The 24,664-nt window shown below is 39.6% G+C and overlaps 1 protein-coding gene and 1 long non-coding RNA gene across 2 annotated transcripts in view; one reads left to right on the top strand and one right to left on the bottom strand.

Annotated features, from left to right (window-relative positions):
* LOC138855485 (uncharacterized) overlaps positions 1 to 12,521 on the top strand; it is a 562,399-nt gene extending 549,878 nt beyond the window's left edge. The window contains exon 2 of the long non-coding RNA XR_011394736.1: positions 12,227 to 12,521. This is a non-coding gene — a long non-coding RNA (uncharacterized lncRNA). The remainder of the gene's footprint in view (positions 1 to 12,226) is intronic.
* The window catches only part of LOC138855482 (zinc finger protein 84-like), a 140,966-nt gene that overhangs the window by 87,212 nt on the left and 29,090 nt on the right, over positions 1 to 24,664 (bottom strand). The gene's annotated exons all lie outside the window — the stretch shown is intronic.

The following is a 24,664-nucleotide window of genomic DNA, read 5'->3' as shown; positions in this document are numbered from 1 at the left end:
TCCATCCTGTCATTTTTCTAGCAGATGCGATTGATACAATGTTATGGTCCTTGAAGGTGAGATCCTCCGACATGATCACTCCCAGGTCTTTGACGTTGGTGTTTCGCTCTATTTTGTGGCCAGAATTTGTTTTGTACTCTGATGAAGATTTAATTTCCTCATGTTTACCATATCTGAGTAATTGAAATTTCTCATCGTTGAACTTCATATTGTTTTCTGCAGCCCACTGAAAGATTTGGTTGATGTCTGCCTGGAGCTTTGCAGTGTCTGCAATGGAAGACACTGTCATGCAGATTCGGGTGTCATCTGCAAAGGAAGACACGGTGCTGTGGCTGACATCCTTGTCTATGTCGTACAGTGGACCCCCGCATAACGATGGCATCACATAGCGATTATTTCGCATACCGCTTACTTTAATCGCAAAATTTTTGCCGCGCATACCGATTAAAAACCCGCTCACCGATTTTCGTCCGAGACGCGTCCAATGTGCGCCCTCAGCCAGCCTCACATGTGCCGCCCGTGCCATTGTTTACCAGCCAGCCTCCGCGGTAACATCCAAGCATACACTCGGAATATTTCGTATTATTACAGTGTTTTCGGTGCTGTTTCTGGAAAATAAGTGACCATGGGCCCCAAGAAAGCTTCTAGTGCCAACCCTACACCAATAAGGGTAAGAATTACTATAGAAATGAAGAAAGAGATCATTGATAAGTATGAAAGTGGAGTGCGTATAGCCGACCTAGTCAAGCTGTACAAGAAACCCCAATCAACCATCGCTACTATTGTGGGCACCAGAAAGACAATCAAGGAAGCTGTTCTTGCCAAAGGTTTAACTGTGTTTTCGAAACAAAGATCGCAAGTGATGGAAGATGTTGAGAGACTCTTATTGGTGTGGATAAATGAAAAACAGCTAGCAGGAGATAGCGTCTCTCAAGCGATCATATGTGAAAAGGCTAGGAAGTTGCATGAGGATTTAATTAAAAAAATGCCTGCAACTAGTGATGATGTGAGTGAATTTAAGGCCAGCAAAGGTTGGTTTGAGAGATTTAAGAAGCGTAGTGGCATCCATAGTGTGATAAGGCATGGTGAGGCTGCCAGTTCGGACCACAAAGCGGCTGAAAAATATGTGCAGGAATTCAAGGAGTACATAGAAACTGAAGGACTGAAACCTGAACAAGTGTTTAATTGTGATGAAACAGGCCTGTTCTGGAAGAAAATGCCAAGCAGGACCTACATTACTCAGGAGGAAAAGGCACTCCCAGGACATAAGCCTATGAAAGACAGGCTTACTCTTCTCATGTGTGCCAATGCTACTGGTGATTGCAAAGTGAAGCCTTTATTAGTGTATCACTCTGAAACTCCCAGAGCGTTCAGGCAAAAGAATGTCCTCAAGGATAATTTGTGTGTGCTGTGGAGGGCAAACAGTAAGGCATGGGTCACTAGGGAATTTTTCTATAACTGGTTACACCATGCATTTGCCCCCAATGTGAAAAATTACCTAACTGAAAAGAAATTAGAACTTAAGTGCCTCCTGGTGTTAGACAATGCCCCTGGTCATCCTACAGACGTGGCAGAGCGACTTTATGGGGACATGAGCTTCATTAAGGTGAAGTTTTTGCCTCCTAATACCACTCCTCTCCTGCAGCCCATGGACCAGCAGGTTATTTCCAACTTCAAGAAACTGTACACAAAAGCTCTGTTTGAAAGGTGCTTTGTAATGACCTCAGAAACTCAACTGACTCTAAGAGAGTTTTGGAGAGATCACTTTAATATCCTCAATTGTGTAAACCTTATAGGTAAGGCTTGGGAGGAAGTGACTAAGAGGACCTTGAACTCTGCTTGGAAGAAACTGTGGCCAGAATGTGTAGACAAAAGGGATTTTGAAGGGTTTGAGGCTAACCCTGAGAATCCTGTGCCAGTTGAGGAATCCATTGTGGCATTGGGAAAGTCCTTGGGGTTGGAGGTTAGTGGGGAGGATGTGGAAGAGTTGGTGGAGGAGGACAATGAAGAACTAACCACTGATGAGCTGATAGATCAACTTCAAGAGCAAGAGGCCAGACCTGGGGAAACTGGTTCAGAGGAGGGGAGAGAGAAATTGAAGAAGTTGCCTACTACAAAGATAAAGGAAATCTGTGCAAAGTGGCTTGAAGTGCAAACCTTCATGGATGAAAATCACCCTCACACAGCTATTGCAAGCCGTGCTGGTGATTATTACACTGACAATGTTGTGAAACACTTTAGGCAAGTCATAAAGGAACGAGAGGTACAGGCCACTATGGACAGATATCTTGTGCGAAAGAAGTCCAGTGACTCTGAAGCTGGCCCTAGTGGCATTAAAAGAAGAAGGGAAGTAACCCCAGAAAAGGACTTACTACCTCAAGTCCTAATGGAAGGGGATTCCCCTTCTAAACAGTAAGAAGATAATGCTCTCCCCTCCTCCCATCCCATCAATCATCACCAGATCTTCAATAAAAGTAAGTGTCATGTAATTGTGCATGCCTTTTTCAGTTTGTGTGTATTAAAATTAACATTTCATGTGGTAAAAAAAAATTTTTTTTCATACTTTTGGGTGTCTTGCACGGATTAATTTTATTTCCATTATTTCTTATGGGGAAAATTCATTCGCATAACGATTATTTCGCATAACAATTACCCCTCTTGCACGGATTAAAATCGTTAACCGGGGGTCCACTGTATTACAACATCAGATAGGCTTGTTTTAACCAAATTTTGTGGCTCTCTCATAAAAAATTAATTTTGATCTTCGACTCTCAGTCTTGTTAGCGGCTTGCTAAAAACTGAGTCACATTGGGACTTGAGTAGCTCACTCATTTCCTTGCTGTCATCTGTGTAGGACCCATCTTGTTTAAGTAGGGGCCCAATACTGGACGTTGTTCTCGACTTTGATTTGGCATAGGAAAAGAAATACTTTGGGTTTCTTTCGATTTCATTTATGGCTTTTAGTTCTTCCCGCGATTCCTGACTCCTATAAGATTCCTTTAGCTTAAGTTCAATGTTTGTTACTTCTCTGACCAGTGACTCCCTAGGCATTTCAGATATATTGGCCTCTTTTAGCCGCTCTGTTATTCTTTTTCGTCGCCTGTAAAGGGTGCACCTATCTCTTTCTATTTTACATCTACTCCTCCTTTTTCTTAAAGGAATAAGCCTTGAGCATACATCGAGTGCCACAGAGTTAATCTGTTCTAGGCATAAGTTGGGGTCTGTGTTGCTTAGTGTATCTTCCCAGCTTATATCTGTTAGGACTTGGCTTACTTGGTCCCACTTTATGTTCTTGTTATTGAAGTTGAATTTAGTGAAGGCTCCCTCGTAACTAATCTCATTTTGTCGGTCTGGGGCTCCGCGCATACATGTCTGAACCTCGATTATGTTGTGATCTGTGTTTTATGTGTGAGAGTGTAAAACACCACTGTGTATGACACAATGTTTCACAGAGTTCCACAAGCTGCAGAACTTCTAGGAATATGTTCAGTGACTGTATATTGGTATATATATTATAGAACAATAGTAATAAACAATTTTTTGTATTGTTTTTGTAAACAAGTTTTGTAAACAATATATTGATAATTATGTTTGTGTGCTTATTGTGTTGTATACAACGAGTGTATATATGTACATTGCACCTTACTTTGCTTATTGTATTTTATACAATGAGTGTATATATGTACATTGCACCTTACTTTGCTTATTGTATTTTATACAATGAGTGTATATATGTACATTGCACCTTACTTTGGTCTCACAGGCCACATAAGTTATGTGAAAAAATAAAATAGTGAACAAAACAACAAACCTTCAAATACAAGTAAACTAAAGTTTACCGGGTGAGCGGCAGTCGCCGCTGTTGCTGTACACGGCTCATTTTCTGCAAACTTCATGCCTTTATATCTCGGTAAGTACTGATGGCAAAAATTTTTGGGGGGGGACTAAAACACTCAGAAAAATAATCTTAACATTTTCATAAGAAAAAATAATTTTTTTTTTCGAATATTTTGCGACAAAGAAAGACAGTTTCAGAAAGGGACCTGCGACAGTCAAAGGGTTAATGCTAGTCATAGTAAATATTTCAACAATTATTAATAGTTTGTTTTCTGTTGGTTATACCTCCTTAATCCTACTTCATTCATATGTTTATAAACTTTGATCCTGATATCAACCTCTTAGTAAGTGACTTACTTGAGCCTAACAGCTGTAGAGCAAACAAGAAGTGTGAAGGACCTGGGAGTGATAACATCAGAGGATCTCGCCTTCAATGACCACAACAATGTATCTACCTCATCCGCTAGGAAAATGATAGGACAGATAATGAGAACCTTCAAAACTTGGGACACCAAGCCCATGATACTCTTCAAATCGCTTGTTCTCTCTAGGCTAAAATACTGCTGTACATTAACAACCCATTTCAAGGCTGGAGACATTGCAGACCTGAAATGTGTACAAAGAACTTTCAGGGCACACATAAGTAAGATAAAGTACCTAAATTACTGGGAATGGTTGAAGGTCCTTGACCTGTATTCCTTGGAATGCAGGCAAGAGAGACACATGATAATATACACTTGGAAGGTCCTAGTGAGAGTGGTACCAAACCTACACACGAAAATCATTCCATATGAAAGCAAAAGACTCAGAGAGAGATGCAACATTCCCCTGATGAAAAGCAGGGGCGTCACGAGTGCATTGAGAGACAACATGATAAGTGTCTAGGATCCAAGACTGTTCACCAGCCTCCCAGCATACATAAGGGGGACGGCTAACAGACCCTTGGCTGTCTTCAAGAATGCATTGGACAGGCACGTAAGTCAGTACCTGACTAACCGGGCTATGATTTTTACGTCAGTTTGCGTGCACACAGCAGTAACAACCAGATTGATCAGACCCTGATCCAACATGAGGCCTGGTCTTAGACCAAGCTGCAGGGGCATTGACCCCTGAAACCCTCTCCAGGTAAACTCCAGGTATTACATTGCTAATCAAACTAAGTCACTACTCAGTGCCTCTTTCAAAAAAATATGATATCTAATATGCATAGAGATCTCCAGTGAATACTAGAAAGGTCTGCCCTTCTAGCATTCAGCCTGTTACTGGGTTTTTGTAACAAGTAATCAGTATCCTGGTCCAATTATCCATTAGAATTTAATAGTAAGATTCAATAGTGCTTCTGGATTACAACTGATAGGCTGCTAACTAAAGAAATTAATATTTAAGAAGTTTATTAATAAAGATAAAGTTGTCTAGGTGGACAATATCAAAGTAAATCAATTTAATATAATATAGAATATAAGTTCCTACACTTCTCTCATATACAGTATTATTGTGCTGAAAGCACATATATATTTATGACTTTTAAGTACCGTCTGGTACATTGTCAGCATTCAAGAACATAATACTAATATATACAAGAGAGTAAGTGTGTAAGTGCTCTAAGTAGTTTGCTATGTCTCAAGACTCGACTCGACCTAACCACTGACTGACTAAAAGTACTCACATAAACTAACTTCTTGACCAACCTGGCAAATAGAACAGCTTGATTGAACAGTAAGAAGACTGATTCGCCGAACAACAATGTAACAAGCAGCAGCAACGCAGAATCAGGAACAAGGAGATAACATAACGACCATAAGTAGGGACCATCTGCAGATCCTCCACAAAAGTCACAAAACTCCCATACTACTGAATCTGAGTTCAGCATAAGAAAATCCCCGACTGTGACAGTGCACAAATACCAGTACAAATTAGGTCAGAAGCTACAGCTCAGGACCTGAGTTTCTCAGAGTTTCAGTGTGACACACAACCTCAGTAAAACATCGAAAATCACTAAGTCTAGGCTATGCTCTGTGAACAGTTACACAAAACTAACAAGAGAGTGACAGAGATGAATTTATTAACACACTGGCCGATTCCCACCAAGGCAGGGTGGCCCGAAAAAGAAAAACTTTCACCATCATTCACTCCATCACTGTCTTGCCAGAAGGGTGCTTTACACTACAGTTTTTAAACTGCAACATTAACACCCCTCCTTCAGAGTGCAGGCACTGTACTTCCCATCTCCAGGACTCAAGTCCGGCCTGCCGGTTTCCCTGAATCCCTTCATAAATGTTACTTTGCTCACACTCCAACAGCACGTCAAGTATTAAAAACCATTTGTCTCCATTCACTCCTATCAAACACGCTCACGCATGCCCGCTGGAAGTCCAAGCCCCTCGCACACAAAACCTCCTTTACCCCCTCCCTCCAACCTTTCCTAGGCCGACCCCTACCCCGCCTTCCTTCCACTACAGACTGATACACTCTTGAAGTCATTCTGTTTCGCTCCATTCTCTCTACATGTCCGAACCACCTCAACAACCCTTCCTCAGCCCTCTGGACAACAGTTTTGGCAATCCCGCACCTCCTCCTAACTTCCAAACTACGAATTCTCTGCATTATATTCACACCACACATTGCCCTCAGACATGACATCTCCACTGCCTCCAGCCTTCTCCTCGCTGCAACATTCATCACCCATGCTTCACACCCATATAAGAGCGTTGGTAAAACTATACTCTCATACATTCCCCTCTTTGCCTCCAAGGACAAAGTTCTTTGTCTCCACAGACTCCTAAGTGCACCGCTCACCCTTTTCCCCTCATCAATTCTATGATTCACCTCATCTTTCATAGACCCATCCGCTGACACGTCCACTCCCAAATATCTGAATACATTCACCTCCTCCATACTCTCTCCCTCCAATCTGATATCCAATCTTTCATCACCTAATCTTTTTGTTATCCTCATAACCTTACTCTTTCCTGTATTCACTTTTAATTTTCTTCTTTAACATACCCTACCAAATTCATCCACCAACCTCTGCAACTTCTCTTCAGAATCTCCCAAGAGCACAGTGTCATCAGCAAAGAGCAACTGTGACAACTCCCACTTTATGTGTGATTCTTTATCTTTTAACTCCACGCCTCTTGCCAAGACCCTCGCATTTACTTCTCTTACAACCCCATCTATAAATATATTAAACAACCACGGTGACATCACACATCCTTGTCTAAGGCCTACTTTTACTGGGAAATAATCTCCCTCTTTCCTACATACTCTAACTTGAGCCTCACTATCCTCGTAAAAACTCTTCACTGCTTTCAGTAACCTACCTCCTACACCATACACCTGCAACATCTGCCACATTGCCCCCCTATCCACCCTGTCATACGCCTTTTCCAAATCCATAAATGCCACAAAAACCTCTTTAGCCTTATCTAAATACTGTTCACTTATATGTTTCACTGTAAACACCTGGTCCACACACCCCCTACCTTTCCTAAAGCCTCCTTGTTCATCTGCTATCCTATTCTCCGTCTTACTCTTAATTCTTTCAATAATAACTCTACCATACACTTTACCAGGTATACTCAACAGACTTATCCCCCTATAATTTTTGCACTCTCTTTTGTCCCCTTTGCCTTTATACAAAGGAACTATGCATGCTCTCTGCCAATCCCTAGGTACCTTACCCTCTTCCATACATTTATTAAATAATAGCACCAACCACTCCAAAACTATATCCCCACCTGCTTTTAACATTTCTATCTTTATCCCATCAATCCCAGCTGCCTTACCCCCTTTCATTTTACCTACTGCCTCACGAACTTCCCCCACACTCACAACTGGCTCTTCCTCACTCCTACAAGATGTTATTCCTCCTTGCCCTATACACGAAATCACAGCTTCCCTATCTTCATCAACATTTAACAATTCCTCAAAATATTCCCTCCATCTTCCCAATACCTCTAACTCTCCATTTAATAACTCTCCTCTCCTATTTTTAACTGACAAATCCATTTGTTCTCTAGGCTTCCTTAACTTGTTAATCTCACTCCAAAACTTTTTCTTATTTTCAACAAAATTTGTTGATAACATCTCACCCACTCTCTCATTTGCTCTCTTTTTACATTGCTTCACCACTCTCTTAACCTCTCTCTTTTTCTCCATATACTCTTCCCTCCTTGCATCACTTCTACTTTGTAAAAACTTCTCATATGCTAACTTTTTCTCCCTTACTACTCTCTTTACATCATCATTCCACCAATCGCTCCTCTTCCCTCCCGCACCCACTTTCCTGTAACCACAAACTTCTGCTGAACACTCTAACACTACATTTTTAAACCTACCCCATACCTCTTCGACCCCATTGCCTATGCTCTCATTAGCCCATCTATCCTCCAATAGCTGTTTATATCTTACCCTAACTGCCTCCTCTTTTAGTTTATAAACCTTCACCTCTCTCTTCCCTGATGCTTCTATTCTCCTTGTATCCCATCTACCTTTTACTCTCAGTGTAGCTACAACTAAAAAGTGATCTGATATATCTGTGGCCCCTCTATAAACATGTACATCCTGAAGTCTACTCAACAGTCTTTTATCTACCAATACATAATCCAACAAACTACTGTCATTTCGCCCTACATCATATCTTGTATACTTATTTATCCTCTTTTTCTTAAAATATGTATTACCTATAACTAAACCCCTTTCTATACAAAGTTCAATCAAAGGGCTCCCATTATCATTTACACCTGGCACCCCAAACTTACCTACCACACCCTCTCTAAAAGTTTCTCCTACTTTAGCATTCAGGTCCCCTACCACAATTACTCTCTCACTTGGTTCAAAGGTTCCTATACATTCACTTAACATCTCCCAAAATCTCTCTCTCTCCTCTACATTCCTCTCTTCTCCAGGTGCATACACGCTTATTATGACCCACTTTTCGCATCCAACCTTTACTTTAATCCACATAATTCTTGAATTTACACATTCATATTCTCTTTTCTCCTTCCATAACTGATCCTTCAACATTACTGCTACCCCTTCCTTAGCTCTACAATTTAAACCAGCAAATAATAGAGCCTACTAGACTGGAGAATACACTAGACCTCATCTTCACTAACAATGATGATCTGATAAGAAATGTCACCATATCAAAAACAATATACTCAGATCTAAACATAATTGAGGTTCAGACATGTATGCGCGGAGCCCCAGACCGAAATAATGAGATTAATTATGAGGGAGCATTCACCAAATTCAACTTCAATAACAAAAACAAAGTGGGACCAAGTAAACCAAGTCCTAACTGATATAAGCTGGGAAGATATATTAAGCAACACAGACCCCAACTTATGCCTAGAACAGAAAGGAGGAGTAGATATAAAATAGAAAGAGACAGGAGCTCCCTTTACAGGCGATGGAAAAGAATAACAGAGCAGCTAAAAGAAGTCAATATATCTGAAATGCGTAGGGAGACACTGGTCAGAGAAATAGCAAACATCGAATTTAAGCTAAAGGAATCTTATAGGAGTCAGGAATCGCGGGAAGAACTAAAAGCCATAAATGAAATCGAAAGAAACCCAAAGTATTTCTTCTCCTATGCCAAATCAAAGTCGAGAACAACGTCCAGTATTGGGCCCCTACTTAAACAAGATGGGTCCTACACAGATGACAGCAAGGAAATGAGTGAGCTACTCAAGTCCCAATATGATTCAGTTTTTAGCAAGCCGCTAACCAGACTGAGAGTCAAAGATCAAAATTAATTTTTTATGAGAGAGCCACAGAATTTGGTTAACACAAGCCTATCAGATGTTATCCTGACGCCAAATGACTTCGAACAGGCGATAAATGACATGCCCATGCACTCTGCTCCAGGGCCAGACTCATGGAACTCCGTGTTCATCAAGAACTACAAGAAACCCCTATCACAAGCCTTTACCATCCTATGGAGAGGGAGCATGGACATGGGGGTCGTCCCACAGTTACTAAAAACAACAGACATAGCCCCACTCCACAAAGGGGGCAGTAAAGCAACAGCAAAGAACTACAGACCGATAGCACTAACATCCCATATCATAAAAATCTTTGAAAGGGTCCTAAGAAGCAAGATCACCACCCATCTAGAAACCCATCAGTTACACAACCCAGGGCAACATGGGTTTAGAACAGGTCGCTCCTGTCTGTCTCAACTATTGTATCACTACAACAAGGTCCTAGATGCACCAGAAGACAAAAAGAATGCAGATGTAATATATACAGACTTTGCAATCCAACAAATTGCTAATTACCTGGCGTGAACCGTATAAAGTAGTGAAGGTCTGAAATAAGGTAGATTATATCTTGGATGTCAAGGGTAAAGAGAAAATGTATCACGTCAATATTTTGAAACAGTACCATCGAAGAGATGTTAATCTTTGTGTAAATTCCTTTGACGAAGATACTACTTTTTACAGCGTGGTTACAAGTGGTGATTCGTACGAGTGTAGAGTTTGTATTATAGATGACGAATCTTTTACAGAATCGAAGGAACTACTGGATATCTTAACGCATGATCCCTCACCAAAGAAGTCAAATGTCAACATTAACAACGACTTGTCAAATAAACAAAAGTCGCACGTAAGTGCCTTAGTAAATACATTTTCTGACGTATTCACAGAGGTACCAGGACTTACCACCACTATTGTACACAAGATTGAATTGTCGGATCATGAACCAGTAAGGCGGAAAATCTACCCTGTTCCCGTTCACTTACGGAAAACTTTTGATAATGAGGTTGACTAACTATTTAACTTGAACATCATAGAACCTTCGAAATCAGCTTTCTGTTCACCAATTGTTATGGTTAAGAAACCCGATAATTCTTACCGACTGGCACAAGATTTTCGTTATTTAAATACTATAACTAAATGGGATGCAGAACCCATGCCAGTAATTGATCATGACTTGCATAAATTCCATGACTGCAAATTCTTCTCGGAATTAGACATCTCACAAGCATACCATCAAGTGCCATTACACCCAGACTCGAAACCATACACCGCTTTCCCTACTCATAGAGGTCTAATGCAATACCGCACAATGCCTTTCGGCTTGGTTACCACGTGTGCCACGTATATTAGGCTTATGAGAATAGTTCTTTCTGATCTAAAGAATGTTTCAGTGTACTTTGATAACATTTATATCATGACACATGTCTGGGAAAACCATCTAAATACATTATTGTTTGTTTTGAAAAGACTAAGAACTCATGGCCTTACAGTTAAACCACAAAAGTGCTTTCTTGGCTATCATAAGGTACAATACCTCGGGTTCATTATCTCTGACAACAACTTCTCACCACTTCCTAATAAGACCAAAGCTGTTTTAGAAAGTACATTCCCTGCTACCAAAAGGTTATTAAGAAGTTTCCTTGGATTTGTAAACTTCTATAGAAGTTTTGTACCAAATTTAAGTAGTTTAACTTCAGTTCTTACAGACTATTTGAAGAAGGGTGTCAAGGAACCTCTTAGTTGTTCTGAGGAAGCCATCCAAAGCTTTGAAGAAATTAAAAGGATATTTTCCAACCCCCTGTCCTAAAATTACCAGATATTAATAAAATATTTTGTCTCCGAACAGATGCCTCCCATTCTGGACTCGGGGCTGTACTGCTTCAATATTATGAGGAGACACCTTTTCCAATATCTTTCGCCAGTAAGAAGCTTCTGCCCAGAGAAGAAAGATATTCCACTGTGGAGAAAGAATGTTATGCTTTAGTATGGGGTATAAGTAGATTCAAATACTACCTATACGGTAAACCCTTTGTGCTTGAAACAGATCACAAGCCACTGATGTACTTGGAAAACTTTAAAGGGTCAAATAGCAGACTCTTGAGATGGGCTCTGGCTATTCAGCCCTATAAGTTTAAAGTCGTTTATATTTCGGGCTCTGAAAACCACTTTTCAGATTGGCTGAGCCGAGGTTGTATTTAGTTCTATTCCCTCTGTTCGTTGACTTATTGACTCCATCCATAAGTTTTGGAATGGGGTATTGTGAGGGAAAAGTAGGCATAAGTGGGGTTAAGGTTGTTCAGGCAACCAGGAACCATTAGCGAGTTACGTCGCGCATCCCCCCCCCCTGGCGGGCTGGGGCGAAACTAGTTCTTGGTGTCTGATTTGTTCAAATTTCTACTCCTGGTAATATTGACCTTACCTGGTGTGGGTTGAAGTTTGGAGAGTCACTTCACCTCCACTCTTCTCCTAATCAGGTAGGGTGATCTACCAGGAGTATTACTGTTTGTTCCTTTCTTTTGCTTGCTGGTTACCAGTAATGATTTTGGCATTTATCATTCTTTTCCATTCTTAAATGTTATATTATCATGACCATTGGTAACCAGTTTATTTTTTCTTATTACCAGCTCTGTTCCTGGCGTGGTCATCCAGGATAGACGCCAGATAAAGGAGCAAGACATTTGTTAATGTGACTTATTAACATTATTGGACTACTATTGGCCCTTACCTGTTCTACTTGTGGTGCTCCATCCAAGTGGTAGGAGATTCCAAAACATCGGACTATCACCATCCGCCCAGGATAACCTACATCAATAATATCAGAAGATCTATCCAGGGCCTTACCTACTCCTGCCCAACTACAAGAACCGAAGGCCATTTTTTTTATTATATTTAAATTTTAAGTAAAATCCTCAAAAATCATTATTCTTATTTTTCCTAGTCGTTTCTTTATTTATTTTTCCATTAGTTTCTTTTGTTCAGATGGAAGGTGTTCCACTGACACCTGTCTTGGTGGGAATCGGCCAGTGTGATAATAAAAAAAAATAATAATAATAATTATATATATAAGTAGTAGGTTGGTAGACAGCAACCGCCCAGGGAGGTACTACCGTCCTGCCAAGTGAGTGTAAAACGAAAGCCTGTAATTGTTTTACATGATGGTAGGATTGCTGGTGTCCTTTTTTCTGTCTCATGAACATGCAAGATTTCAGGTACGTCTTGCTACTTCTACTTACACTTAGGTCACACTACACATACATGTACAAGCACATATATACACACCCCTCTGGGTTTTCTTCTATTTTCTTTCTAGTTCTTATTCTTGTTTATTTCCTCTTATCTCCATGGGGAAGTGGAACAGAATTCTTCCTCCGTAAGCCATGCGTGTTGTAAAAGGCGACTAAAATGCCGGGAGCAAGGGGCTAGTAACCTCTTCTCCTGTATATATTACTAAATGTAAAAGGAGAAACTTTCGTTTTTCCTTTTGGGCCACCCCGCCTCGGTGGGATACGGCCGGTGTGTTGAAAGAAAGAAGAATTATATATATATATATATATATATATATATATATATATATATATATATATGTCGTGCTGAATATGTAAAACTGGTCAATTAGCAAGAACTCATTTAAAATTAAGTCCTTTCTAAAATTTTCTCTTATACGTTTAAAGATATATTTTTTTCATTATTGTTAATGTAAAAATTTTTAGTTTTTCAGCAAAAGAATCTTAGAAAACTTACCTAACCTTATTATAACAAGAACAATTTATTTTAGCCTAACCCAACTAAATATATTTTAATTTGTTTACAGTAATTTAATACTAAACAAACAGTGAAATATATTTCTTTCATTAGGTTCAGAATGATTTTGGCAAAATTATTGCATACACAAATTTTTGCTTGTCCTATATGGAAAGATGAGCATTGCTATTTAAGCCAAGATCGCAAGTTCTACCTATTCGGCACGACATATATTATATATATATATATATATATATAAATATATATATATATATATATATATATATATATATATATATATATATATATATCTATATATATACAGCAGGGCCCCGCTTTATGGCGCTTCGCTTTACGGCGTTCCGCTAATACGGACATTTCAAATTATGACCAAAACTCGCTATACGGCTCCCCCCACCTGTCTTTCTAATACGGTCACAGCGGCCCACCAAGTTTATTTACATTCTCCCTGAGCACATCTCCTTATTATGTCTGGAAACTTTAAAAAAAATTCAAGTGTTTTAAAGTTATTGTATATTTTATATGTATTGTACTTGATAATTAAACTTGTGTACACCTGTACCTAAATAAACTTACACACTGTGCTGGCATGTAGGTACACATTAAAATCACTAAGAGTCTCTCTACTCTTGATGCAATAATAATAATAATAATAATAATAATAATAATAATAATAATAATAATAATAATAATAATAATAATAATAGTAATAATAATAATCTCTTGGGCGCATTAATGTCGCATATTACATTAATATAGACATTTCCCTTAATCTATCTATGATATTTTTTTCAAAATTATATAAGAAACACATTATGTAACACACAAACATGATACATGCACCCACAGTATAAAAATTTATACAAATATATATGAGATGTTTACCAAACGGTAAATATCATGGCAACCTTCAACATCAACAGCCAGCCTTCAACAGCCTTCAACATCAACAGCTAGCCTTCAACAGCCTTCAACATCAACAGCTAGCCTTCAGCAGCCTTCAACATCAACATACACCCCTATATATACAGTGGACCCTCGCATAGCGCTATTAACCCTTTGAGGGTTTCAGCCATACTAGTACGGCTTACGACCCAGGGTTTTTGACGTACTAGTACGCCTAAATTCTAGCTCCCTCAAATCTAGTGGGAGAAAGCTGGTAGGCCTCCATATGAAAGAATGGGTCTATGTGGTCAGTGTGCATAGTATAAAAAAATCCTGCAGCACACAGTGCATAATGAGAAAAAAAACTTTGACAGTTTTTTTGGAATAAAACAGCAACTTTGCACTGTATTTTCGTATGGTATTTATTGTTGTATTCTAGTTTTCTTGGTTTCATTTTATAGAATGGAAGGCATATCACAGAAATTGAGATGATTTTGACTGGTTTTACAAAGAAAAGTACCTTGAAATTGAGATCAAAGTAGCAGAAATGGTCGATTTTTACCAAAGTTCAAAAGTAAACAAATCATGCCAAGCTTCCAATACACGTCAACTAGTGAGTCTAATAGTCTTTTGCAAGTGCGCCAATATGATTTATACCATTTTTTACACTAATGCAGTAGTCTGCATAACAGTAAATCTTCTATTTTTTGTGAGAATAAAAATTCAAAGTGGAAAGCAAAAGAATGTAAGAGGGGCCTTGAGACGTGACTAATGAACAGAGGAAATGTCATTTTAGTGCCAGGAATGTATTTCTTGTTTGTTCTGGACCCTATTCGGAAATTGGCATCTTTTGAAATTTGTGTGAAATTGGCAAAATTGGTAAATTCTGACCACTGTACTGGATAGTTGAAAATGGTAAATGGGTGGTTTCTTGCACTCATTCAATAGAAAAAATGGAGTTCTAGCGAAATGTTCATGTTTTTTGTCGACTAGTACAGTGGAATTGGCCGAAAATGGGGCTCAAAGTGGGCAAAATTGTTGATGCTCAAACATCGCTGAGACCGCTAACTTCGCGAGAGCATAATTCCGTAAGTTTTCCATCAAATTTCATAATTTTGGTGCCATTATGATCGGGAAAAGATTCTCTATCTTTTCATAAGAAAAAATTATTATTATTTTTTTTAAATTTGGCCGACCCTGAGAACGAGTCTCGGAGAGGGCCTGTCGACCCTCAAAGGGTTAATCCATTCCTGAGAGCTCATTGCTATGCGAAATTATCATTATGCGAATTATGGTTCCCCATAAGAAATAATGGAAATCAAATTAATCCTTGCAAGACACCCAAAAGTATGAAAAAAAAAAAATTTACCACATGAAATATTTATTTTAATACACACAAACTGAAGAAGACATGCACAGTTACATGACACTTACCTTTATTGAAGATCTGGTGATGATTGATGGGATGGGAGGAGGGGAGAGTGTTGATGGTCTTAGTATTTAGAAGGGGAATCCCCTTCCATTAGGACTTGAGGTGTCAAGTCCTTTTCCGGGGTTACTTCCCTTCTTCTTTTAATGCCACTAGGACCAGCTTGAGTCACTGGACCTCTGTCGCTCAACATATCTGTCCATAGAGGCCTGTACCTCTCATTCCATTATGACATTCCTAAAGTGTTTCACAACACTGCCAGTGTAATAGTCACCAGCACGGCTTGCAATAGCTGTGTGAGGGTGATTTTCATCAAAAAAGGTTTGCACTTTAAGCCACATTGCACACATTTCCTTAATCTTTGAAGTAAGCAACTTCTTCAATTTCTCTATCCCCTCCTCCAGAGCAGTTTCCTCAGGTGTGGCCTCTTACTGTTGAAGATGATCTAGCAGCTCATCAGTGGTTAGTTCTTCATTGTCCTCCTCCACTAACTCTTACACATCCTCCCCACTAACCTCACCAATATGAGCACTAGTTCCAGGCATTTTTTCCTGTTCACCTGGGTGTTAGTCAACTGTTGTGGGTCGCATCCTGGGGGACAAGATTAAGGACCCCAATGGAAATAAGTTACAGTCCTCGATGATGCACTGACTTTCTTGGGTTAACCTGGGTGGCTAACCCTCCGGGGTTAATCGTTTCTCGATAATTGTTTCACGTTAAGCCACACAACAACACACTCTCCACATCTTCGAGTAATACAGCTGATGGTGGTGCAGCAACAACAACAGCTGACTGTGGTGCAGCAACAGCTGACCATGGTGCAGCAGCAGCTGTGGTGCAGCAACAGCTGACCATGGTGCAGCAGCAGCTGTAGTGCAGCAACAGCTGACCATGGTGCAGCAGCAGCTGTGGTGCAGCAACAGCTGACCATGGTGCAGCAGCAGCTGTAGTGCAGCAACAGCTGACCATAGTGCAGCAGCAGCTGTGGTGCAGCAACAGCTGACCATGGTGCAGCAGCAGCTGTGGTGCAGCAACAGCTGACCATGGTGCAGCAGCAGCTGTGTTGCAGCAACAGCTGACTGGTCCAGTAACAGCTGACCATGGTGCAGCAGCAGCTGACTGTTGTACAATAGTATTTATCACCATTTTTACCACAGGGTTGGCACTAGAAGCTTTCTTTGGGCCCATGGTGGCTTATTTAGCAGTTACAAGCACTATAAATAATGGTATAATACAAAATGTATCGAATGTATGCATGCAACCGGCTACCCTGGCTTGTAAACAATGACGGCAAGGCAGGCGCTCAGGCTGGACGCACAGGTTCAGGATGAGTCATGTTTAGAAACAGCTGATGGTGGTGCAACAGCAGCTGACCATGGTGCAGCAGCAGCTGACTGATCCAGCAACAGCTGACTGGTCCAGCAACAGCTGAACATGGTGCAGCAGCTGCTGACTGATCCAGCAACAGCTGACTGGTCCAGCAACAGCTGATTGTGGTGCAGCAGCAGCTGACTGATCCAGCAACAGCTGACTGGTCCAGCAACAGCTGACCGGTCCAGCAACAGCTGACTGTGGTGCAGCAGCAGCTGACTGATCCAGCAACAGCTGACTGGTCCAGCAACAGCTGACCATGGTGCAGCAGCAGCTGACTGTGGTATGATAATATTTCTCACCCTTTTTACCACAGGGTTAGCACTAGAAGCTTTCTTGGGGCCCATGGTCACTTATTTTGCAGATGAAATCACCAAAAACGCTGTAATAATACGAAATGTTCCGATTGTATGCTTGGATGTTACCGCGGAGGCTGGCTTGTAAACAATGCCACCGGCAGAACATGTGAGGCTCTCTCAGGCCGCACATTAGACGCGTCTCGGACCAATAGCATTGAACGAGTTTTTTAGCGGTATGCGAGGCAAAATTTTAGCAATAAAATGTATTGGTATGCGGATTTAACGTTATGTGATGCCAACAGTATGCGAGGGTCCACTGTATATGCATGTGCGTGTCTGTGAAGTGTGACCAAACTGTAAGTAGGAGTAGCAAGATATCCCTATTATCCAGGGGAACAATATTTAACCTTTTAATTGTCGCAAGCCATTTTTTGAAACTGTCATTCTGTGTCGAAGATGTTGCAGGTGTATGGTATAGGAGGCAGGTTACTGGAAGCAGTTAAGAGTTTTTATGAGGATGTGAGGCTCAAGTTTGAGTATGTAGGAAAGAGGGAGATTATTTCCCAGTAAAAGTAGGCCTTGAACAAGGATGTGAGTTGTCACCATGGTTGTTCAATATATTTATAGATGAGGTTGTAAGAGAAGTGAATGCTAGGGTCTTGGCAAGAGGTGTAGAGTTAAAAGATAAAGAATCAAACATAAAGTGGGAGTTGTCACAGTTGCTTTTTGCTGATGACACTGTGCTCTTGGGAGATTCTGAAGAGAAGCTGCAGAGGTTGGTGGATGAATTTGGTAGGGTATGTAAAAGAAGAAAATTAAAAGTCAATATAGGAAAGAGTAAGATTAAGAGGATAAGAAAAAGATTAGGTGATGAAAGATTGGATATCAGATTGGAGGGAAAGAGCATGAATGATGTGAATGTATTCAGATATTTGAGAGTGGATGTGTCAGTGGATGGGTCTATGAAAGATGAGGTGAATCATAGAATTGATGAAAGGAAAAGGGTGAGCGGTGCAATTAGGCGTCTATGGAGACAAAGAGCTTTGCCCTTGGAAGCAAAGAGAGGAATGTATGACAGTATAGTTTTACCAACGTTCTTATATGGGTGTGAAGCATGGGTGATGAATGTTCCAGCGAGGAGAAGGCTGGAGGCAGTGGAGATGTCAAGTCTGAGGGTAATGTGTGGTGTGAATATAATGCAGAGAATTCGTAGTTTGGAAGTTAGTAGGAGGTGTATGATTGCCGAAACTGTTGTCCAGAGGGCTGAGGAAGGGTTATTGAGGTGGTTTGGACATATAGAGAGAATGGAAAGAAACAGAATGACTTCGAGAGTGTATAAATCTGTAGTGGAGGGAAGGCAGGGTAGGGGTTGGCCTAGGAAAGGTTGGAAGGAGGGGTAAAGGAGGTTTTGTGTGTGAGGGGCTTGGACTTCCAGCAAGTATGCATGAGCATATTTAATAGGAATGAATGGAGACAAATGCTTTTTAATACTTGACATACTGTTGGAGTGTTAGCAAAGTAATATTTATGAAAGGATTCAGGGAAACAGGCAGGCCAGACTTGAGTCCTGCAGATGGGAAGAACAGTGTCTACACTCTGAAGGAGGGGTGTTAATGTTGCAGTTTTATAACTGCAGTGTAAAGCACACCTCTGGCAAGACAGTGATGGAGTGAATGATGAAAGTTTTTCTTCTTCGGGCCACCCTGCCTTGGTGGGAATCAGCCGATGTGTTAAAAAAAAACCTGTTGACAAATTTTGGGAAAAAAAATTATTTTTTCTTATGAAATGATAGAGAATTTTTTCCCGATGGTAATAACACCAAAATTACGAAATTTTATAAAAAAAACTTACGGAATTATGCTCCCACGAAATTAGCGATCTTGGCAAAACATACGCATCTGTGATTTCACCGACTTTGAGCCCTATTTTCGGCCAATTCTATTGATCCAGTCGACAAAACTCATAGCTATATTTCTTTAAAACTCCATTTTTCTATCAATTGAGTACAAAAAACTGCCCATTTACTGATGTCAACTACCCAATAAAATGGTCAGAATTTGGTAATTTGGCCAATTTCATGCAAATTAAAAAAAATGCCAATTTCAAAATAGGGTCTAGAATAAACAATGCAGACATTCTTGGAACTTAAATAACATATCCTCTGTTCATTAGTCATGCCTCCAGTCCTCTCTTATATTACTCTTCCTTTCTATTTTGATGTTTTATTCACACAAAAAAATAGAAGATTTACTGTTATGAAGACTACTGCATTATTGTAGAAATGGTATAAATAATATCAGTACACAAGTGAAAGAATATTAGACTCCCCAGTTGACGTGTTGTGGACATGTGGTGTGATTTGCTTACTCTTGAACATTGGTAAAAATGAAACATTTGCATTATTTTGTGCTCATTTTCAAGATAGTTTTCCTCGTGAAACTAATCAAAATCATCTCTTTCTCTGTAATATGTTTCCCATTCTATCAAATGAGACCAAGAAAACGGGAATAAAACCATAAATACTATACAAAAATACAATGAAAAGTCGGCATTTTAATCCAAAAACATGGTTGGAGTTTTTTTTCCTCATTATGCACTGTGTGTGGCAGGTTTTTTTTATACATTGCACACTGACCACACAGACCCATTCTCTCACATGTGGGCCTACCAGCTTTCTCCTGCTTGATTTGAAGCCGCTAGAATTATTGTTACATACATCTGGCCTACAACTGTGTATGGTTGTGTAGCCATAGAATCTCTGAGACAAATGCCTCTTTACTAGACCATATCTGGACAAACACTATATACCCATTAAAAGTAGGAATAATCACAGATAACACCACTGACCACAGTCCTATCTTTCTCATAAACAATGTATGTAAATTGTCTCAGGACACAACTATGATCACCTTCCAATTACATAATGAGTCATTTGTTAATAACTTTATTACAGCATTAAGTAACATTGACTGGCAAAATGAGTTAGCAGTCAATCTTGATACTGATGAATGCATTAATATTTTTTTACAAAAAAAAAAAAAAAAATGATACTGCCAACAAGCTTAATGTCTTCTCTACCATTAGAAAAAAAGCTAGCAAGCAAAATCCCAAACTCAGACATTCAACCAAAAGACTATTTCACTGGCAACTACCAAAATACTCTATTTTTAGCCCCAACAAACCCTACCAAAATCTCGCTTATAATCAAAACACTAAAGAACAAGACAGGAGACCTAAATAACTTACCACCACTCATGTATAAAAAAGCTTCTCATGTGTTGTCAACAATTATTGCAATTCTCTTTAACAAATCCACTGAATCTTTCTCCTTCCCATTCATACTTAACCCTTTCAGGGTCCGTGCCATAGTTCTTTGGCTCTGAGTTGTAGATCCAAACCGTAGAACTACACCAAAATTCTAGCAGCCTCAAATTTAGCATGAGAAGGCTGGTAGGCCTACATCTAAGAAAATGGGTCTGTGTGGTGAGTGTGCGCACTATAGAAAAAATTTAGATGCCAACATGGCATTGTAGGAACGCCGCCAAAGTTACTTTGTTCACCATGTCTGGGGGCAAGGAAGCTCTCACTCCCCAAGTGAATTCTGACTCTCCTCTTCCAAACTTGTAGTTTAAACACTTATGGAAGTGGATCTTAAGAGGAATTAGAGTGGACCCTCAGGTAACAGCATTAATCCATTCCAGAAAGCCTTTAACCAATTTGGACATTAACTGAATTAAATTTCCCCATAAGAAACATGTACTATAATGGAAATCTAATTAACCCATTCAAGACACCCAAAAGTATTAAACAAAATAATTTTGCTTACATGAAATATACATTTCCCTATACAGAAACCAATGAAACATGCACAATAAACAATACTGAAATGACACTCACCTTTATTGTGGACTTATTTATGAGTGATGAGACAGGAGGACGGGAGAGGATGTAGGTGTACTATTGTTTGGAAGGGAAATCCCCTTCCATAAAGACTTCAGGTAACAAGTCCTTTTCTGGGGTTACCTCGCTTTGTTTTTTAATGCATTAGGACCAGCTTGAGAGTCATTGAATCCCTGCCACACAAAATATCTGTCCAGAGAGCTCTGTTTCTGGCATCTCTTTAAGATTTCCCTAAAATGGAACACAAGAGTGTCATTGTACATGTTGCCAATACAGCTTACAACAACTGTGTCAGAATAATGTTCATCCATAAATGCTTGCACCTTTGACCACATTGTACAAATCTCCTTAACCTTTGATGAAGGCAACTTCCTCCAACTCTCTTCCTCCACCTCTGAAGCAAACTCCTGAGCTGTGATCTGCTGCTGTTGCACCTGAAGCCCTGTAGTGAACTCTTCATCGTCATCCTCCACCAGCTCTTACAAATATCTGCCTGGATGATGACTAATAAACTTACCCTGAATACCGATAAAACCTATTTCAATTAGTTTGGAAACAAAGCTACAAATGATCTGATTAACATAACAATAAATGGATCATCAGTCACAAGATTCACAGAAGGAAAATTCTTAGATATCTACCTTGACAGTAGCCTTAAGTTCCAGACACACATACAACAAATCAACAAGAAAATCTCCAAGACTGTAGGCATACTATCAAAGATACGGTACTACATTCCACAATCAGCTCTCCTGGCACTGTACCATACACTCATATACCCATATCTTACATATGGAATTTGTGCATGGGGATCAACAACATCCAATCACCTAAAATCCCTCATAATCCAGCAAAAGGCAGCAGTAAGAATGATAACGTATTCCCACTCGCACTAGCATACTCCACCAATTTTCAAAATTCTGAATATGCTCACTATTAAGAACATCCATACTTATTCATGTGCCTACTACATACACAGAACAATACATGCAAATATAAACCCCCCACTCAAACTTCTCCTCACCAACTTAAACAGGACACATGACCACAACACACGACACAGATCACTTTTTGATATACCTCGTGTCCATATCACACTATGTAAAAACTCTATGTTAGATTGGGTTTTAGGTTTAACATTTATGTGATATAATTGTGAGAAACATTTAAGATATACAATTTATAAGGTTCAGTTATTCAGTATTTATTTGGTTTTGGGTGAGTAAGTGATCTTTGAGAAGAGACTTGAATTTATAAACAGGTAGTGTTTCTTTTATATTTACAGGTAATGAATTCCAGATTTTAGGGCCTTTTATGTGCATTGAGTTTTTGCATAGCGTGAGAAGGACACGAGGAATATCAAAGAGTGATCTGTGCCTTGTGTTATGGTCATGTGTTCTGTTGAGGTTGGCAAGGAGATGTTTGAGGGGAGGGTTAATATCAGAGTTGAGTGTTCTATGTATGTAATAGGTGCAGTAATAAGTATGGATGTTTTGTATGGTGAGTAGGTTGAGTGTATTGAATATTGGTGGAGTGTGCTGCCTCTAGTGAGAATTTGTTATCATTCTAACTGCAGCCTTTTGTTGGGTAATTAGTGGTCTGAGATGGTTACTTGTTGTTGAGCCCCATGCACAAATTCCATAGGTGAGATAGGGGTAAATAAGAGAGTGATATAGGGCCAGGAGGGCTGACTGTGGAGCATAGTACCGTATCTTCGATAGTATGCCTACAGTCTTGGAAATTTTCTTAGAAATTTGTTGTATATGTGTATGAAATTTGAGTCTATTATCAAGGTGGATTCCTAAGAATTTTCCCTCTGTTAGCTTTGTGATAGGTGATCCGTTTATCATTATGTTAAGAGGGACATCTGTAGCTCTGTTACCAAACTGAATGAAGTAGGTTTTGTCAATGTTTAGTGTAAGTTTGTTAATACTCATCCAGGTAGATATTTTCTGTAATTCGGTATTTACAGTATTGGCTAGCGTGACTGGGCTCGGGTGGGAGAAGACGTATGTTGTGTCATCAGCAAATAGTGTGGGTTTGAGTAATTGAGAAGCATTTGGTAGGTCATTTATGTATAGGAGAAAGAGAAGAGGGCCAAGGACACTTCCCTGTGGGACACCAACTGTAATTGGTTGTGCAGAAGAGTTTGCACCATTTGCGTACACATATTGGCTTCTGTTGCTGAGGTATGACTTGAGGTAGTTGAGGGAGTGCCCTCTTATACCATAGTGTGACAATTTTACGTGGAGCAAGTCATGGTCAACTGTATCAAAAGCTTTACGTAAGTCAATGAAGATCCCCAGTGGGACTTCTTTTTTCTCTATTGCAGTGTATATATGTTCTAGCATGTGTATAATAGCATCATTAGTATTTTTATTAGGCCTGAATCCAAATTGGCAGGGGTTGAGTATGTTTTGGGAGATAAGGTAGGAGTAGATTCGTTTATGAATTAATTTTTCGAAGATTTTTGAGAGAGGGTGTAAGTCGGATATTGGCCTATAGTTATTCAACTCTGTTTGGTCTCCTCCTTTGTGGATCGGGGTGACCCTTGCTATTTTGAGTACTGTAGGGAAGGTGGAGGATTCAATGGATTTGTTAAAGAGTGTTGCAATGATTGGTGATAGCACTTGTGACACTTTTTTGTATATAAAGGGTGGTAAGGTATTTAAATCTCCTGCCTTGTTTTTTAGTGCGTTGATAATAAGGGAGACTTCGTATGGGTTAGTCGGAGATAGGAACAGTGTGTTCGGGTAGTTGCCGGTGAGGTAGTCATTTGGTGGGGTATCTGAGCTTGGGATTTTATTGGCAAGGTTTTGTCCTATAGTGGAGAAGAAATCATTGAGTCTGTTTGCTGCTTCTGTTGGTGGGAGTTGGGGTTCATCTGATTTTGCTAATTTTATTTCGCTATTTCGTGATATCTTTTTTGTTCCCAGAATTTCTGATAGGGTTTTCCAGGTCTTTTTTATATCACCTCGTAAGTTGGATAATCTGTTCTCATAATACAATTTTTTTGCCCTTCTTATCAGGCTGGTTAGGATTGACGAGTAACGTTTTGTTTGGTCTCTGGTTATGTGACCCATTCTGTACTGTTTTTCGTATTATTGTTTTGTATCCTAAAATATGGAATTCATTACCAGAATATATTAAAGTAACCCAGTCTGAAAATCAATTTAAGACTTCTCAAAAACCATTTAATCACCTTAGACTAAATGCTAAATATTCAATACACACAAACTCACCTACGTACTCCCACATCATAACTTCAACAATCACTTTGAACCTCTTATCCATTTTTGACAAGAATATAATTGAACCATTGTTTTTCACAATAAGCATTTTAGACTATATGAATATACAGTGGACCCTCGCATAACGCTATTAATCCGTTCCTCAGCAACAGCTGACTGATCCAG

Source organism: Cherax quadricarinatus, chromosome 96 (assembly GCF_038502225.1).
Source record: "Cherax quadricarinatus isolate ZL_2023a chromosome 96, ASM3850222v1, whole genome shotgun sequence".
NCBI classification, from domain to species: Eukaryota; Metazoa; Arthropoda; class Malacostraca; order Decapoda; family Parastacidae; genus Cherax; species Cherax quadricarinatus.
Note: the sequence above shows the minus strand (reverse complement) of the source record. Positions and strands in the feature narration are given on the sequence as shown.